Here is a 19199-nt window from a genome sequence, read left to right as displayed (position 1 = left end):
TTTACGCTCAAAGATGTAATCAAGAGGCGCATTAATTAGAGACGGATGTGATTAACAATCCTAGACGTGATTAACAATCGTAGATCTTTCACTATTTGTCACCAAGCTCACTAAAGATCTACATATTTCAAATATATATATAAAGATATATTAAATGAGAGTTCACAAAAGATACACTATAATATATAAAATTGAAAGAAATATTTATATAAATTTTTCGTAAGGTCAAGATATAATACATGATGGAAGTGTATAAAATTGATCAAAGATCTGCTCTCGAGAATTGCATATTTATATTTGATCACTATGCTTTAGACCTTCTACATTGATGATAATTATTGAAAAACTAACACACAATAGGGAAAATGTTGGGAGTAAAAGGTAAACAACTACTAGATGGAAATGTGAAAATCAATTTTACAAATCTCAAATTAAGTTCATTATATAATGGAAACACATTCAATCTTAATTGTAGAAAACCATATGTATTTCAATTCAACAAATTGATAACATAAGAACTTAGCAAACTACATGAAAATATCACAACATAAAATTGAATATGGAGAAACCCTTGTAAAAAATCCACCAAAAAGAGAGGCCAAATATGTATTATCTTCAAAAGAAACATTACAATACAATACAGTTCCTTTCTCCTTCATTTGTCTTCAAGTTGAGACCTCTTATGAACTTTTCAAAATTTGATATAAAACCTTCATCCCGAGGCTCCAATTTATAGAGTTATTAAACTTGGTGCCTAAAATGACTCTCTTCAAAACCAAAAGTCACCTTCATAAACTACAATGGACATTCCTTTTTAACTACCCTCACTTGAGGAGTTAATAAATTAGTTACAAATAATTTTTTTTTTTTACTATCGAAGCACTTCATCCCTTATGAATACATTTATAGACTGCAGGTGAAAAATTGTTACACCATTAACACTCAAGGCATCTAGAGATACCTTATTAAGAATGTTGGAATAATAAATGAAAAATCATTTACAAGGTTGATGCCAGCTTAATCCTAACAAATTCTCCCACTTGATATCATACATTATAAATACATTGATAGGAACAAACAATCCAATCAAATACAAGAGATGAGGACCATGACCTCCCTACACCAAGAGAATTTTTCCATTCTCATAAGCTTAGTAAGATAGTCTACAACATTATAATGAGGAAAGGGAAATGGAAATTGAGCAGGAGAAGGACAAGGAAACTGAGTAGGAGAAGGACAAGGAGAATTCGAGCAGGGATCAAGATAAAGCTGGAGAGGGGATAATTTTGGATAAACTCAAAAACCAGTCCGAGGCTCGTATGGGTTTTGACAGGTGGGTTTATGAAGGAATCAAGAATCTGGAAAAAACTGATAAGCAGCAGGAAGAGAAAGGGAAGAAAGCTGAAATAAACCAAGAACGGTGGAATAAAGGAATGGAAGAAAAAGTGGAGAAGCTGGAAGCTCAGATTGATAATCTGGAGGAAGGAAAAACAACTATGAAACACTTTCTGCTAATGATTCCAGATATCCTTACCTCTGTGACTAAGAATTTAGAGGAAATTACCAAGTTCCTTGATGGTTCCAGCACCCCCAAACCTTTCATGGATCTAGATATTAATGAGGATGCTATCAAGGCAGGAACAATGGAAAGTGCTCCTGGTGGTGCGGCGAAAAGAACAAGGGCAAGCATGAAAAAAGCTGTTGTGGCCTCTTCCAAGGATATCCCTAAGCTTAGGGATAATATTAAAGATTTGCAAGGGATTAGTGGAAATTTGGCTAATGCCCTAAAAAACATTAAGTAATTTGTTTTCTGTCTCTTTTATGTTATGGTTGGATGTGGCTCGTTTTGTTGGGCTTTTTGCTTATTTTTGCCCATAACTATGCTAGTTTTTTGGCAGCTTGTCTTTTCATGTTGCTTAATGCTATTATCTTTTAAGGATCTTTTGTAAAGGGTTTCAGGATCCCTTCAAAACATGCTTTTCCCGTAATCAAATTTTTTTTCCCAAGTGTTAACCTTCCTCAAAATAACCACCATATTGCACTTTGACTATGATACATTTTCTAAGCATATTGCACTTTAATTTTCACAACTAATATAAATTTTCCTACAATGAAAATTAATACCTACACATAACTTATGTAAATAAATACCTCTTTAGAGACATGGGTAGCACCTACACATGCAACATCAATGGTGGATAGAGCAATAATGAGCTAGCTCTTATTCATCCAACTCATTATACCAACAAATAAAGTGTAAAACAGAACCACTACTCAACTTCCAACTATCTAAATCACTAGCCAAGTCTACATTACTCAAGCCCTATATGTCCAATATTATATATATTATCAATAATATAATAAGTCAAATAAATAAGTACCCTCTTCACATTGTTCTAATGCTTTGTACCAATATTAGATACAAACATACTTAATAATCCCACTGCTTGGGCAATATATAGCTAGTTCAAAACAATCCAAACACTAGGCTACTAAGAACACTATTATTTGACACATTAGACATAATATAAATCATCCTTGTATTTCAAATGCATATCTAAAGTAATATGAGTGCAAAATAGTAAAGGAATTTTAATTAGCTTACATCCTACATATTAAAATTTTATAAAATAATATTCACATATTTATTCTAAGACAACCAAAGATTGTTTTGCTCATGATTCCTCTTAATTTTCATACACAATATATATCTCGTTGTCCCTAGATATTTCATCTTAAAAGGATTTAAAATATGATTTCTTAGATCTAATTTAATACCCTTCTTGTTATTGAAAAATAATATGATATCCACATATAAGGTAATAATTAGTATATGATCATCAGTACATCTAATGTAAATATAGTGAAATTGCTTGCTTCTTAAAAAATTTAACTTCAACACAAACAAGTCAAACTTTTGATACAAGATTTAGGATGATTGTTTCAAACTATAAATAAATCATTATTTGCAAACCAAGTGGTCCTTTCTTGTACTTCGAAACCTTTAGGTTACATATATAAATTTCCTCTTGTAGATTCCCATGCAAAATATTAGTTTTATTGTCGACTTGCTCTATTTCAGTATTATATGTAGCAACTATGAGTAAAATAAATCTAATTGAGGACAATTTAGCAATAAGAGAGTGTTTTTCGAAATCAATTCCCTCTCTTCAAGAATATCCCTTAGCTAATAGTATGGCATTGTAACTTTCAATAAACTATATACTCTAAATTTACTCTTATAGACCAATTTATAACCAATGGATTTCCTTCCTTTGGGAAAATGAATAATATTTTCAATGTCACATGAATCTAATATCATATCTTCTTATACATGGCTTGTTTACAAGACTCACTATCACCTAAAATAATAGCATCCTTGTAGGATTTAGGTTCTTCATCACTACTTAACAAGGAAGACACATAATAGAAATATACTGGTGAGATATACATGTTAAATAATTTTTTTTATTTTATAGATATTCTCAAATGAATACATAATAAAAATATGGTGCTCTATACATGTTAACTAAATTTTTTTATCTTATAGATATTCTCAAAGGAGTACAAGATTCTTCTTCTTTCTCTTCTACATTTGCAATCTCTTCAAGATATTCCCATTTAGAACTCCTATTTTAACCCTCTTTTTCTTCTATATCCTCTAATTCATAACTATGTTCTTCCATATATGCATCTTCTTGACTTAATTTGAAATGCCTTCTCTTTTTTCCTTCTTTATCTTTTTGTTTTTTAAGAAACAAAAATAGCTCTAAATTCCCTAAAAATCACATCTCTAGGATGGACATCAAGTTTCAAGGTTAGAGGATTATAAATCTTATAACCATTAACATTTTTTACTATATCTAATGAAGATTCATTTTTATGCTTTTGGTTCTAGTTTGGATCTCTTTCTTAGGCATGTGAAAACAATCATCATAAGTAGAACTCGAGAATATGGAACATAAGGTATTTTACCTACACACACTTCATTTAAAGGTTGTGTATCAAGAACCTTATAAGGAGATCTATTTATCAAGTAACATTAAGTGCTCACAAATTTTACCCAAGAACATCTATTAAACAATGCAACACTTGACTTACTTTTGGCTTTTATGAACCTCCACAATCTAAATTCTATCTAGTCTATGTGTTTGGATCTTATCTTTTTATGGTTCTATTTTGTTATTTTCTCTATTAGCCTCTTTGTGTTGCATGGTACAACTGACTATGCTATTTTTTGATCTACTTATTTTGATGTTGTAACATTTGGTGAGAGACCCTTTTCCCACCTTATCTAAACAAAAATAAAAAAAATTGGCTCTTTCCATGAAGGTTTGGTTCATCATATTTTTAACTCCATCCCATGAAGGTAGCATATTATTGTTTTCCATAATAACACTTGCATTCTTACAAAATTTATTAAATTCCTTAGAACAATATTCTCGTCTATTATTAAATCTCAAAATGTATTATATAAGATGGCATTAACCTTGCAATCCTAGGTCATTTTCATCTGTATCCATGATCCATGGTAGGTGTACTTAGATCCCCTACTCACACATGTCAAGGGTAAGTGTACAAAGATGGGGGACCAAAAAGGGGTCTTAAGATGCCACTTTTTTTAATCTGAAATCAGCAAAGTCTGAACTTCGATGAGAAATTGAAGATAGGTACACTCAAAATTTGAAGATGCAACAAGAACAAAAGTAGGTTCTCTAAATCTACTTTCTAAACTGCTAATTTGTTTTGAAAATGGAGGAGATTAAGGGTTTCAAAAAGGGGGCTCCTGTTTTTTTAGAAAAAAATAACATAGCATGAAATGTGGTGCCCCTAAAAAGTAAACTTTTTTTTTATAATTTTGTAAATCGCTACAGTGAGAAAGTAGATAACACATTGAAGTTTATGATAGATTTTTTGGGTTATTTTTTAATGAATATTTGAATTTTTACGGATTTCTGAAGTGGACACATCCTAGAACACATAAATTTGAGCATGCTCCCCCAAAAAATTTATGAAAACTAATCAAAAATCAGATTTTTTTTTTAAATTGTGTAGAATGGAATCTAGTTTCTAAAAATGTAATTTTTTTCAAAATTGGATAAACAATTAAAAATCTATGGCCAAAATATATCATGTTGGTTTTTGACAAAAATCGAACACACTAACAAAAGAAATTATGGATGAAGACCTTAACATTATCAAAATTTGAAAAGAACTATATGGTTGGATAGCTAAGAGAGAGCTTGATGATTTTATGGTGTTTTTTTTTATCACATTGAAACACGTGAAAACCTAATGGAGAGCACAAACAAAAAAGAAAATTTTCAATATTTGCTAGAAAACATGTCTGAGGCCTAAGAAGGGTGTCCAACCCATTGGGTTGGATGCCCTAGGTAAATCCAAGCATTAGGCTTGGTGTTTCCTAAGGAGACACATTTGGCATGCACCGAATGGAGAAAAAATTGAAAATACATTTGGTGCAAGCCTTATTTGTCACGCGCCATATTTGGGGCATGCCAAATAAGGCGCATGCCAAATATATTCCATGCAATTTTTTTGTCTTTTTCCTTCACAGTTTTATTTGTCTTTTTCCTTTCTTATACTTGAAGTTATATTTTATGTATATATTGTCAAGATGTTTGAGAGTGGTTCTAGATCTCTAGGAGATATAATGTAGATTCTAGTTTTTAGTGTATTCATATAAATTTCAGACATAGTTAAATTTCAGTAATTAGCATGCTCATATCAGCATTATCTCCCTGGTCTCTTCCTTGCATTCCCCCTCTCTCTTCCTTAACCCTTGCCCCTCTCTCTCTTAGGTCTATCCCTCTCTACTTCCTTCCCTCTTAGGTATCTCTCCCTCTCTTTACCATCTCCCTCACCCACTCTCTCTCTTTGGTATATCCCTCTCTTTTCATCTTTCACTTGGGATCTCTCTTTCTCTCCCTCTCACATCTCCATCTCTTACTCTCTCCCCCTCTCTTAAGTGTCTCTCTCTCTCATTATCTCCCTCTCCCTCCCCATCCCCCTCCATTCCTCTTACTCTCTCAAGTCTCTCTTTATTTCCCTCTATCTCTCATTCTCTCTCTCTCTCTCCCTCCCATTCCCTTTCTCTTTCTCTCAATTTTGTCTCCCTCTCTCTCAAGTCCCTCTCCCTATCACTATTCTTCCTCCCTCTCCTCCTGTATCTCCCTATCTCTATTCTTTCTCCCTATCCTCAGATTATTGGCATATGCTAGATCTGGTTAAGTGTTGTCATTGATGTCAATAGTGTATCCCAGTTGGATATGGTTCTGCTATCCTGGTTGGACCTATCCTAGTTAGACTTGGTGTTCATCTTGGTTTTGGCTTTGATTCTGATCTGGTATGATCAAATCCTTGGATTTAGGTTTGGATGCTTCTTTAGGATGGTTATATGCTTGCCATATTCTATTGGTTCATTATTTGGTACTCCGGTAGCTATCGCTTATGTTCTTGGTTAATATTTCTTGATACCGGTTAGCTTTACCAATTAGCGATATTTGATGATTTGGTTAGATGATTTTGGCTCAACTTATGGAATCAATTTTTATCATGTTGAAGTTTCTTCTTGATTGTATCCTAACTATTTGGTGATTTTGCATTGGGTAGCATGATGTTATGATATTTCTATTTGGATCTGGTTAGACATTTTGTGTTATTGCACTGAGGGTTTCTACTGGTTGGTGAAACATGTTGGATTTTGGTCTTAGCAGAATTTTTGCAAATATAATAGTTTGAGAATTTGAATTAGGTCCATGCTATGTAATGTAAATCATAATATTGGTCCGATGGTATCGTGTGATGTAATTTTTGTAATGATGGGTTTTTGGGTTTAGGGTTTAGCTGACCTTATCAATAAGGTTGATGATCTATATTTATAGGTGACTTATTCATGTAATTTTGGTATCGATAGTTTTTGGGATTGATGGTTATGTCTACATTATCAAAGAAAGGCTTATGTGCAAATAAAGTCATATCTTTCAGCGAAGGGATCAGAAGGATTTTGTGTTGCAGGGAAAACATCTATGCTTAACCGGAACTGTATCAAGCATTAGTTGATGCTACTTTCAGAGTTCATTTTTTTTGGATTGTAGTCTGATGCTTTATAAGTCAGTGAGATTTCTCTCTTTGTGATGAGCAGTGAGCTCTAGATTGTTGTCTTGATTGCAAGTGCAATCCCCATTGTAATTATTTCACATACTACTACAGAAGTATTATCTGATTTTGGGTAGGGTTTCCCACCGTGGTTTTTCCCTTTACTGGGTTTTCCATGTAAAAAATATTAGTGTCATGTGTATTGTGCTTTCATGCTTTATCTTTCATTGTGTTGTGCTCCAGTATTAATCTTATAATTTGTATTAACTGCTATACTTGTGAGAAAACTAATTCACCCCCCTCTTAGTTTTCTCCCAATATCAAATCATTCCAACAATTGGTATCAGAGAAAGGTCCTCTCTGCAGAAGCTTAACCGCTTGAGGAGATCCGATGACATTAGCATCAAGTTCTACATTCAATCCCTATCAAAAGGAGAGTCTCATATTTGATGGTACAAATTATTAAATATGGAAGGAGTGAATAAGGATTCATCTGAGATGTCTTGGAGCTAAAGTTTGGGAGATAGTGGAGAAAGGGTATATACCTCATGATCCTAATTTTGGAATACCGACACTTGCTGATGAACATAAGAGAGCTTAAAATGATGTTAGAGAAAAAGAAGCATTGTTAAGTGAAGCATTTTTGAGTGCCCTATATGATGAAAATTTATTGAATGTCATAGAGTTAGAGAATGCAAAGAAGATTTGGTTGAATCTTGAAACTCTTTATAAAGGTGACCAAGCAATAAAGATTGAAAAATTTGAAGGTTTCCGGGTGAGATATGAAAATTTGAAAATGGAAGAAGATGAGAAGATTAGTTCTTTCATGAATAGAGTAAATGAAATTGTCATGGGAATCAAATCTTATGGCGGATCAGTTAGTGAGGATGAGGTTGTGTCAAAGATTTTGAGAGTTCTACTTCCGGCTTACAAGATGAAGGCTACAGCAATTAATGAACTTCAGATAATGTCAAGTACCCATTTTACTAGACGTAGATTACTTGGGAAATTTACTGCTCTTGAGCTTGAGGAACTTGGAGATCAGAGTGCTACTAAAACTGAAACTGCATTTAAAGCATCCACCTCTGGTAAGAAGAAGATAGATTGGAAGAAGTTGTATGCTAAATATTTGGAGGCATTGAAAGGGAAGATAGAGAACTTGAAGAGTTGGAAGCCCTGATTTCTTAGAATGAATTCCTAAAGGATTGGTTGGAATTAATTATAAAGGAAAAGTCCCTTTTAAATGTTTTTCATGCAATAATATTGGTCATTTTGCTTCTAGATGTCCTGAAAGAGCTGCTAGGAGTCATGAAAGATTTATGAGGAGTTATAAGCCTAATCCGGAATATTACATGCCTAGATTTAGAAGTAATAAGGATAAATCATGTTATTATGCTAGTGATGATGATGATGATGATGATGAACCTATAAATGGAACTGATAATGGAAGCTCAGGTAAAGATTGGGTCTTTATTTCTATCAAGGATGATTCTCCGGAACCTATCATTGAAGCAACTCATACTGAGGAGAAGGCTTTCGCTGCTAAAATTGAAGAAAATGATGAATGGGTTATAGATAGTGGATGCTCACATCACATGATCGGTGACAAGAGAAAATTTCTAACACTGCAAGAATTTGATGGTAGACTAGTCAGATTTGGAGACAACAAGGCATGTAGGATCAAAGGCAAAGGATCAATATCATTGAATGGTAAGACTAATATTGATAATGTTTATTATGTTGAAGGCTTAAAGCATAATATTTTAAGTGTAGGTCAGATGGTGGATAGAGGATTTCATTTGCAACTCAAGAATGGAAAATGCAAGATCAGCAATAGATCTGGATTGGAAATTTCTTTCGGAACCCAGACCAAAGAAAATATCTTCCATTTGAACTCTACTGAAAATTCTTGTTTGATTGCTTAGATTGATGAAAACTAGTTATGGCATAAGAGGATGTGTCATGTAAACTTTGATTACATAGTGAAGATCAGTTCGACACATGCTATCAGAGATTTGCCCAAGATTGTTAAACCTCATAATCCAGTATGTTTTTCAATCCTTACAACAGATCTCTAACCGGCAAGCACTTGAAAAATTCACTTTGGCTAAGAGAGCCGCTTTTGATCAGATCATTGAGAGAGAGAAGAAAAAGATTGAGGAGAAGCTAATTTTGATAGAAAATTCTTTGAAACAATGTACTAATATATACAGGGTATGTTGCAATACTGAGATACTTACAACAAATGTAGATAAAAAGATAAAAGAGATACAGGAGAAGATTGCTAGTATTACTAACTCTTTTGATGGACTAATTTCACTGACAACATCTATTGATGGACAAATTTTGACTTTGGAGAACCAAATTTATGCTCTTGAAAAGGAAAGAGATAAGATCATTCGGAGAGCCAGTAGTCTTAGAGGTTTGGTGAGTCCAAGATTGGATTCACTCTGTGTACATAAGAAGGAATGCATGGATATGCTGAGAAATCCCACACCGACATAAGTTAATGAGAAAGAATCACTTGCATTTTTACTGAGTGGACTTGTATCTATCTCCGACACATTCAAAACTAGTTGGGATGCTTGTATGGAATTATTGGAGAAATCTTCTTCGAAAATCTTGAAACTGGTCAAGCTCCGGTAAGACATTTTTGGAGTTATTTAGTGTACAGTACTTATTCTTTGACATGTTTTTTTTGGGCATTGATGTCAAAGGGGGAGTAGTATACATGTGAAAAAGAATGAAGAGTTGCATACATTAGGGGGAGTTACAAAGAATTTGGAGTATTGAAGTACTTTGCATATTCAGCTCAAGGGGAGCAGGGCAGGATGAAACCGGCTATTGAAACCATGACCATTTTCCACATGAGTGTTTCCATCAATGCCAAAGGGGGAGATTGTTGGCAATTGACACTCCTTTGGTTAGGTTTCATTATGTTGTCATTGATGGCAACATGATTTTGTGTTCCGACTTCATATGGTGTATTGGCAAGCACTTCACAGACTCTACATCGACACCGACACTGACACTGACAGAATAGAAGATTTCTTTGGTCATCGGCAAAGTAGGCCGATATGGTATAGTTAAGGTTATCAGTATTGGAGGTCGACTTATCTTGGATCCAGCATAGGCAACTTATTTTAATGTTTATTTATTTATGTTATATGGCCAACATGTAATATGATATTGTATATATCCTTATAAGCCGACATAAGGCATAAATTTGTATAGGGTATATAGGGCAGATTAATTAGATCATTTTGAATAAGGATTTGATAGGGATATAATGTAATGCATATGTAAATGTGATATGATGTGAAATATATCAGAGACTATTTATATGAGGAATTTATTGTAAGGGTTATTCCGATATAGAGGTTTAGGGTTTTTACCGAAACAGACATAACTTAAACCAAAACTGTATTCTGGCATAGAAGATGCTATCTTAGCAGTTCTCACTTCTTCAAATTGTTGTCTGGAATTTTATGTAGTCAGTGAGGCTCCTATTGTGATTAAGCAGTGTGCACTAAGTTGTAAGCCTTCCTGCAAGTGCAGGCCCATAATATAGTGTAATATCTCTTCATATGGCCAATGAATTGATATTGTGGGTCACAAATCCCACCTTGGTTTTTCCTCATTGAGGTTTTCCACATATAAATTTATGTGTTATGATTCTCATTTATATGTTTGGCTTATTGGTTGATTTACTTCTTTCAATTCTGTTTATACTGGTATACCGGTTGGTGTATGAATGTTTTGTTAAGGCTAAAATTTACCATTCCGGTATAATACTGATTCACACCCCCCCCCTCTCAGTGTTATTGGTTTCCAACACTAAGTCATAGGAAAAAGATGGAAGAACCAAAATAACAAGTGGGACATATATTTACATGATTATCCTAGCAACAAAGAGGAGATAAAAAAGTTTGTGTTAGAAAAATTTAGGAATGCCATATGGACAGAGCAACTAGGCGGGAAAAATGTGTACTATATTAAATAATTCAACCCTACTTAGGAGGATGGTGAAAAAGTTTACTTGATATTTGTGATTAATGGAAAGGCCAAAATTCTAATTGTACAATTAAGGACTAGATCTCATCATTTGAGATGTGATATGGGTACATGGAAGGTGCTCAAAGAAGATTGGGAAAGAAAGGATGTACATTTTTTGTAGCAAGCGAGTTGCATTTAATCAAGGAGTGTGCAATGTATGAAGATATTCATAGCCAGTTTGATAATGAATTAAAGGTAGATAGTTTTAATGAGCTTTTTGAAGAGATGAGGCTTCACAAAACAACAAGTCTCTTACTCAAGATTCATAAGAGAAGGACCGACATGGAAAAGATCTTGAAATCAGGATAATTTGGTACATCTTGGTCCCTTAGACCATTGGGTCTCATGGAAATCATTAAAATTCATTCATTCATTCATTATTTCTAGGGAGCTTCCACCTTTGTATTTCTCTCATATTTTCTCCATCGTGCAAGACTAAAATATATACACGTGCCAAAAGCTCCAAGGTGATTCTATAGTTTTCTCTCTTTGCTGTGAATAGTTATTATTATTTTGCAAGATATACAATTGACTAGGTGGTCGTTTTTGTGTACAATTGTGTCATATTACAATTAATAGCCTCCTCAAAGTGACGGTTCTCTTTTAGAGTAGTTTCATCTGAATTTTGTAGAGGGACAAAATTAGGGTAAAATTCCCTAAACTCATTTGAAAGGGAATACCTACTGAATAAATTCTTATTGATCAACTTCCAAATTTATTTTATCATGTGTCCTCTTATTTATTAAGACATAAATGGTAGTCCATAGTAATTTTATGGTTTCTTAAAATATTATTTAGTTTAATATAAAAAATTAGTTATATTAATAAAATTTAACTTGTATTCAAATTTAAATTGCTTCTTTCACACTTTAGCTATTTCTTTCAAGATTTTTGTATTATAAGGTCTATCTTTATACATTCTTTTTATTATTAATATATTTAATTTTTAACCAAAAAAAGTACTAATAAAATAGGATAAATATTTATCATTTTTTGTCTAAAGGATAAATTAAATTGTTATGGATTGTTTAACAATTGAAATGAATGATGTCTAAGTAGAATAAAATATTATATAAAATAGTAAAGAGATCAATCTAAGAAAATAAGCATCATCCAAAAACAAGTCAAATGTGAAATAGTAAATAATAAACAAACTCACTTATCTCGTTTGCACTAGCAAGATATGGCGATATTGTGGGTATCTTCATATTAATTATTGACCCTCTATCATGGTGTTCATAGTACTATAGGGGCTTAAATAACTATGGAAGGAATATATTCATTTGAAAGAGCTTACTCACATCAAATAACTTTAAATAATGAAAGTGTTGCAATTTAGTTGCTAAGAATAATCATATGCTCCTCGATTATACCATCCATCAAGATTTAAATCCCTCAAAAGTATGATTGGGCTAGGTTTGACCTTAAGATAATTTAAGCCCCTACTTGCTAGTTTAGGCAAATGCTAGCTTTTGCAAAGAGGATGACACTATCAATGGATGGCGACCAATTACCCTCCTTAATACTTCATACAAAATTATAGCTAAGGATCTTGTGGAAAGAATTAAATGCATTTCTCAAATGATTGTTTATCCAAAGCAAACTAGTTTCTTGGGAGGAAGATTTATCTTAGACAATTTGGTTCTTGCATGGGAAATAACTAAATGGGCCAAACAATCTGCTTAAGATAAACTAATTATTAAGCTTGACTTTGACAAAGCTTATGAATGTTTCTACTGGCCATTCATCCTTAAAATGCTTAAATGGATTGGATTTGGACCTAAATTATGTGAACAAATCTATATGTTATTCATGGATGCATCTACTAGAGTTGTTGTCAATGGTGTGCTCTCTCCTTCATTTCCCTTGCAAAAATCCATTCGACAAGGTTGTCGCCTTGCTCCTTATTTGTATGTCCTTATGACTGATGCACATGGTTATATGTTTCAACACACTCTATCAAACAGATTTATTCAAGGAATATCTCTTCCAAACAATGTTACAACTCTAAATTCTCATTTTGTGGATGACAGTATGTTATTCATTCAAAATTCTACAGATGAAGTGACTAGTAAGTTTGACATATTAGATCTTTCTGTTACTATTTTAGGCTCTAAGTTGGCCATGCATAAGATTGAATTTCATAATGACTCATCCCAACCCTCACCCACCTTGAATTCCTAGTTAATAGCGTGAGGTGAAGCATGGCACTATAATAAGATACCTGGTATCCCATTTGGTATAGGTGTTTCACTTAACGAGATGTGGAATTGATTCTTGTATAAACTAAAAAATAAACTTCAACAAGTTCCTTTCCATGGCCGATAGAATCCAAGTCGCCAACAAAATCCTTTTAGCTAGTCATGTCTATATCTCTTCCTGTTGGCTGCCCTTTAAAACCTACTACAATTACTTGACTCAAATTATTAGAAGTTTCCTTTGGGACAAATGGGGAAATACTAGAGGTATTTTGTCTACTTCATGGACTCATTGCATCAAACCAAAAAATAAAGGTGCTTTAGGAATTATAGACCCCTATACCCAGGGCATTTGCCTCACTACAAAATGGACTGTGAGAGCTTTGGATGGAGATGCTCCTTGGAAACTACTATTGGACGATCTTAGAATTTTCTTAGCTAGAAAGATAAGCTTCTTCTTGCACCTTATTTTAAAACATATGGTTCAACACCCTTCAACTCCATTTGGAGAGCTTGGCAAACTAGATCCAAAAAATTAAATTATTATGCTCAGACCTTGAGTCATGGATTGAGTTTTGCCTCTTCTTCCATTTGATGGAACTAGTTGGTTCAAGAAAACAATAGCCCTCTAGCTACTATTAAAGACCTCAAAGGTAGAGACTTCTTTAAAAAGGGCATTCAAGTTTTTTGAGACTTATGGGATCCTCCGAATTTTGATTAGAAAACATGGCAACAAATCAAAATGCGGATCAATCTTTCTATAGTATACATGACCCCTATCCAAAAAATAGAACAACTTGTTAGGCCTGAGTTGTGGTGTCTCATGTCGTCACCATGTCACGATAACTTTATTAAAGATTGAAAATGGCCTAGCAATCAGAAATTCCAAAGTTTCTCTCTCAAAACTCTATAAGAAATTCCTTCCTTCCATTCCCTTATCCCACCAACTCAATCTCAAGTGGCATTACAAGCTCAATAGATCAAGGTGGAACAAGTTAAGCTCACTCATCTGAAAATCTAAACCTGATGCGCAAGCCCAGTTGATAGCATGGAAAATTATTCATGTCAAACTCCCTATTAGTGATCTACTATCTTTTATCGGTCCCCCTCCTTCTTGTCCCTTCTGCTCTAAAAAAGAAACTATCAAGCATGCCTTTTGACTCTACTCCCATGCTCAAAACCTTTGGGGCCTACTCTTCTCCACTTTCCCTAGGCTATTTCCCCAAGCTTGGACTTGGAAATATACTTTGCTTGGTCTCTCCTCCACTCACAATATTATTACTCAAATGACACATTATTCTTAAGCACATTTGGAGATTCAGGTGCATGGATGCCTTTTCACACACTTTGTACCCCCTTCAAATCAAGTAATTGATTATTTGTATGGATTTCTCTCCACAAATCCTTACTCTTCAAACTGCATTTCAAGTTAATGCAGAGCTCAAAAGGACACTTGAGGACCTGCAAGTTCAACTTAATAATTTTGAGGCAAAGTTTAAAATTCAAGGCATTTAGACAGGTGATATGAGGACTTAGATTGGAGAGATTGGAGATCATTGTACTATGTTGTAACTGGCTACTTTGCTTGTTGTATTAGACCTTTGTTCCAGATGTCATGGACTACTTTGTAGTCATTTTGATTGTTCTGGAGAAGTATAATCAACATGTTTATGTTGTCAGTATTGAACTCCATACAAGGTTTAAAATACTTGATCCATTTTCTTGTTGCCGGGTAGCAGTTAACATTGCTTGTTTCAATCACTTCTTGTTGTTGGGCAACATTTCTCACTATTGGGCAACATTCTGAATAGATTTGTATGACTACTTTCTCCTTTCTTGTGTACAACACTATGATTTTGTAATTGAATTTTCTTTTTCCAATAAAAAAATAAATGGTAATGATTTATCGCAAAAAAAAAACACAATGCTTAGAAAAAGCATGTAAGATGATCTATTGCATCATCATCTTATATTTTTTTTTCATTCATGAATATTTTTTTTGGATAACAATTATTGTAATTTTAAAAAATTTGTAAAGGTTTATATTTGACATGTAATAATAATATATTGTTATTATTTACTTACATTGAACATGTTACCTTTATGAGACTAAGCAGCTCGACTTAGTGATCAATGACAAAAAGTTTTAAAAGCATGCAATATGATATAATGTGTCACCATCTTACACATGAATTTTTTTCTCAATCATCAATTTTTTTTTTTTTGTGTAATAGGCTTTTTCAAAAGGATGAGCACAAATTTGATTAGCAAGAGAAAAATAGCAATGAGATTTTGTCTTTATTTTGCTTCTTGCATGCAACCTTGTTGTAAGTAGGAAGCTAAGCACAAAACATGTATGAACAAAACACATATGACCTTTGGTAGTTTGTCTCTCCTCAAAATTAAATTCTTTTAGAAACCACAATGCACTACTAATTACCACCCTTGAATATGCTCCACCAACACCCTTTTCACTTAATGCCTAATTTAACCAAATAACTAAACATCCACAACCAGCAAACTCCAAAACTTCCACTATTTAATTATTTTCACCCAACCATGACAAATTTTATTTATGATTAATATTTATTTTAGATATAAAGTTCATATTATAATTAGATCTATTAAAATATTATAAATTCTGATGTTGATGGAATAGTGTAGGTACCCTTTTTCCTACCTAATACAAAACACAGAAGTGATGTATCGTCAAATCATCAGAAGAAGTGAGAGGTACGATAGCGTTAGTATCACGCAAACCTTACAATGACAGTCGTCCAGGTCAAAATTCCTACCAAACGGAAGTGGTGTATCGTAGAAATTACTCCAAAATGACAGTAGTCTAGGTCAAAATTCCTACCTAACGGAAGTGGTGTATCGTAGAAATTACTCCAAAATGACGGTAGTCCAGGTCAAAATTCCAAGCGCCAAAGGACTTTAAAATGTTCTCCACCGTGCAAGACTTAAATATGTTACGTAGACCACCAATATTTCTACGTGATTCCATATTTTTCTCTCCTTGCTCTCAAACGGTTATATTTAGTGGCCTCCTGGAAGTCACATTTCTCTTTCCTGGGAGTTTCCACCTTTGTACTTCTCTTGTATTTTCTTCACCCTACAAGACTAAAATTTATACGCGTGCCAAAAGCTGTCTGGGTGATTACATATTTTTCTCAGGCAACAATGATGACGACTGACAATTAAAATTGAAAGGACGTGTCTGCCGTGCAATTGTGTCATATTTGAATTTAGTGGCATCTTCGAAGTGACGTTTCTTTTTCGGGGCAATTTCCATATTTGAAGTGACATTTTCTTTCCTCATAGCTTTCACCTTGGTATTTTCCTTGTATTTTCTCCAGCGTGCAAGACTAAAATATGTTCACGCGCCAAAAGTTGTCCAGTTGATTCCATTTTTTTGTGTCTTTGCTCTAACGACTGACTTTAAATTTGAGTGGACATGTTTGCCATGCAATTGTGTCATAGTAGAATTTAGTGGCTTCCTTGAAGTTTCAACCTTACAATTTCTCTTGTATTTCTGTATTTCTAGGAGGTTCGTGATGTACAAAATCAGGGTAAAAGTCTGGAGAGAAAGTATATAGAGAAAACGGCACTGTCGTACAAACTGCATCCGGAGTCCATTAACATACATCCCTCCTATGTCCACTTGCTAGGATGGCGTGGAGGTAACGGACCCACATGACCTATGGTGTGGAGACATCTAGCTCATTTGAGATCGAGAAGTGTTGATCGCATTGTTTCCGTGCAGTTAGACTTAACGGGCAGCGTGCATCCACAAGCTCACCGGTTTCTGTGTTTGTCATTGCCGGTTTTTGTGCATTTGCAAGGTAACCTAAACGTCCCATCCCAACCTTTTTTTTTTCATTTCGGCTGCGCTTTATTGTTTTTAATTAAAAAACTTAACTAAACCTATTTAATAAATTTATAATTTAAATTTAAAGTAAATTAAAATAATATAATATTATATTTAATTAAAATGAATAAAAATATGAACTAAAAAAATTATATATATTTGATTGTGCTAAATTATTTTTGGCCATCTATTATCAATATAATGATAAATTATGTATTTGATTAGTTAATTATAAGTTTTTTGGTCAAAATTTTATATTATTTCTTTATCCTTTTTTTTTATATGTAGGTAATCAATGTGGTAAAAAATGTCAAGCTGTAATATTTTTTCTTTTTGATAGTTAATGTAGTCAAGATGAGAAATAATTTATATTAAATTGACTTCTATAAATTAATTTATAGGCTTATGGTAGCCAAAGTTATGGCAAAACAAGAATTTCATATAGGTCTTTTAGTAATATCTATGAACAAAACTAATTTTAGATGTAGTCCTAAAAATTGATCCAAGAAATAGTCATATGTATATTTAATTATGTTCATGGATTATTGGAAAACAAAATTATAAACCCTAACAAACTCAACATTGTATATAATTTCCTTTCCATTGAAATCACTAAATGCAAATATGCAACTATATCTAATGAATAAGCAATTCATATGTTTTCTTTAAAACTCTAAATATCATATATGAACTCATCAATTTTGTAGCATAAATACAATAACTTCATTCATCCCATAGGAGGCAACCCTCATAAAGCAAGAAGGTGATAATTCAAGACAAATAAGAAGGTATAGAAGCATAGAAGAGATATTGAGTGAATAAGACAAATAAGAAGGTATAGAAGCATACCAAAATTTACTTAAAACCTTTTGAACAAGCTAGACAAGGAAATTTTCAATTCTCTTTAGATATTTCTTAAAGAGAAGAAAAAAAAATGAACAGATCAACATAAATTGTGGTCAAGAATATGTAACAAAATATCTAATCACTACAAGCAAGGGTTGGACCAAAAGAACACTTATGAGGATGTTCTTATTATTCTACTAGGCACTTAATTAGTTTTTAAGTATTTTGTATCACACTTCATTGTGATTAGCATGTGCTACTTAAACATTGTGTGAGATAATTGGATTGAATTTATTATGATTTTAGTCATATTCTACTCCATCAATTGATAGCTAATGTTGCAAGTGTGACTCTATATTTTGGGTCATAAGAATATTTTTCCAATAAATTAAATGTTCACTATAAAATTCACAAAAAGTATATTTAGACAACTAAAATTGAGCTCATCTATTGTCATTTTACTTCTAATTAATCATTTGTATTTTGATTAATTATTTTATTTTCTTTCTAAAATTAATTAAATCATAAAATTTATTATTATTGATTCTTATTTCTAACGTTTACTCCACATTATTTTTCTATAAGCTCTCTTAGGTAAATAAATCTCTATCTCACCCCCATCTAAAAATTCAATAAACACTAGAATATTTAATTAACTAAACACCTAAGAAAAATTAATTAATATCCCTAATCATTCATGCATGCCTAATAATAAATATTCAAATATTTATGTTCTCAATTTCTCAAGTAGGTGCATATGTCATATCACTTGTACACTTGCAATACTTAAGGCATAGGAGTTATTTTCACATCCCTAAAAAAATACTTTCTAGATCTTTACCATCCACTCTATCCAAGACACATGCCACTCACCCTTGATTCCCCTTGAATCATGGAGAGACATTGAGTTCCTCAATTAAAAGCATGAAACTTGTTCTCTTCTTATGCTCCCAATCCTCTCAAGCTATGAGAACCTTTGGTCTCTCCAACTAATCTAGGCCCTCTATTTTCTCACACAAAAATCTATAAATTTGTTGCAAACCAATCCATTTGAACCAAATTCTTAGATGTTACACATTGTTGTATTGTCATTATGAGAATTTAATATTATA

Source organism: Cryptomeria japonica, chromosome 11, assembly GCF_030272615.1.
Source record: "Cryptomeria japonica chromosome 11, Sugi_1.0, whole genome shotgun sequence".
Lineage (NCBI taxonomy): Eukaryota > Viridiplantae > Streptophyta > Pinopsida > Cupressales > Cupressaceae > Cryptomeria > Cryptomeria japonica.
The sequence above is the reverse complement of the archived record's forward strand: the minus strand, read 5'-3'. Positions refer to the sequence as shown.